The sequence below is a fragment of the Citrus sinensis genome, chromosome 3, assembly GCF_022201045.2.
Source record: "Citrus sinensis cultivar Valencia sweet orange chromosome 3, DVS_A1.0, whole genome shotgun sequence".
NCBI lineage: Eukaryota > Viridiplantae > Streptophyta > Magnoliopsida > Sapindales > Rutaceae > Citrus > Citrus sinensis.
The window spans coordinates 10,255,074-10,256,449 of record NC_068558.1 but is presented as its reverse complement, the minus strand read 5'-3'; the positions used below and the strand labels follow the sequence as shown (position 1 = coordinate 10,256,449).

Below are 1,376 nucleotides of genomic sequence, written 5' to 3'. Positions count from 1 at the left end.
GTTGTATGATTGCATGATTGAAGTGTAGTGTTGTTGTTATTACTTGAGGACAAGCAATGGTTTAAGTTTGGGGGTGTGATAACTCTATGAAATGAGAGTTATCATGGCACTTTTAGATTTAAATCCATATCACTTAGAGAGTAAATTATGTATTTTATTGCATTTTTAGTTACATGTTGCATGAGCATCTATTTAATTTTGCTTTTAAGAAATTGATTTTGTTTTAGATCATTTTGTGCTCTGATTGTGTGTGATTGAAGGTGACCAAAAAGAACTTGGTTGCAGAGGAATTAAAATAAGTCTGGAACAATAAAGATGTTGTAGTTGTTGCTACAACAATCCTGTGGCAATGATGAACTGGATTTTGCGTGCAATAACTAAAAGATTGCAATCCAAGGTTTTAAAAAATTAAAGACATGTGGCCACACGCTTTTGGTTGCCCTAATTCTAAGTTATAAACGAAGACACATGAAAAGAAAAAAGAGAGTCGTCACAAGGAAAAAATAACGGAGAAATCAAAAAGAAAATAAATAATAAGAGAGATTTGAGGCTGCAACAGAGCATTCAAAGAGAAAATGGTGGAGACATCACAAAGACCAAGCAGAACTCAATTCTTCTTCTTGTTTTTATTTATTTATAGGAATGTATTTGATGGCAAAAACTATTTTTATTACACCTATGGCATTAGCTTGATCTGAGTATGAGTTATGGTCATGGGCCTCTGTTGATTTAGCAGTCGATAACGATGCTATTTGTCGAGCAAGACCTTCAACCATCTTCTTGACTTCTTTGATTCCCGAAGTTGACTCGCCGGAGTGAACCTCATTCACTCCCTTAATTCTTCTAGTATTCCTGAGTGATCGACTCCGTTGTTGGGAATCATCCACTTGTCGCTGGAAGAATTCTAAAATCTCTGATGCACTTTTTGACATTAGCTCTCCTCCACTTGCTGCCATTAGCCATTCTTGCACATTCGGCAATAATCCCTCCAAAACGTGTTGGCATTGGTGCCATTTCTCGTACCCATGATGTGGACACTTCAAGAATAGCCCATTGAATCGCTCCCATGTTTCGAAAAACTACTCGTCCTCTCTCTGGGTAAACTCTGAGATTTCTCTGCGAATAGCATTGGTTTTATGCACTGGGAAATATTTATTTAAAAATTTAGTTACCATTTGTTCCCATGATGTGATGCTATTAGCAGGCAATGTATTGAGCCATGAACGAGCTCTATCCTTTAAAGAAAATAGAAATAGTCTAAGTTTTACATCATCATCTGAAAAATTCTCATATTTAAAAGTTTGACAAATAGCATGAAAATCATTCAGATGATTATATGGGTCCTCATTTTCTAAGCCATAGAATGTGAGGAGACA

At 36.0% G+C, this 1,376-nt stretch overlaps 1 non-coding gene across 1 annotated transcript; it reads left to right on the top strand.

Moving 5' to 3' along the window:
* Positions 1–1,020: 1,020 nt before the first annotated feature.
* LOC127901592 (small nucleolar RNA R71) lies at positions 1,021–1,124 on the top strand. Its single transcript, XR_008053836.1, has one exon. It is a non-coding gene; the product is annotated as a small nucleolar RNA R71 (small nucleolar RNA).
* Positions 1,125–1,376: the final 252 nt, after the last annotated feature.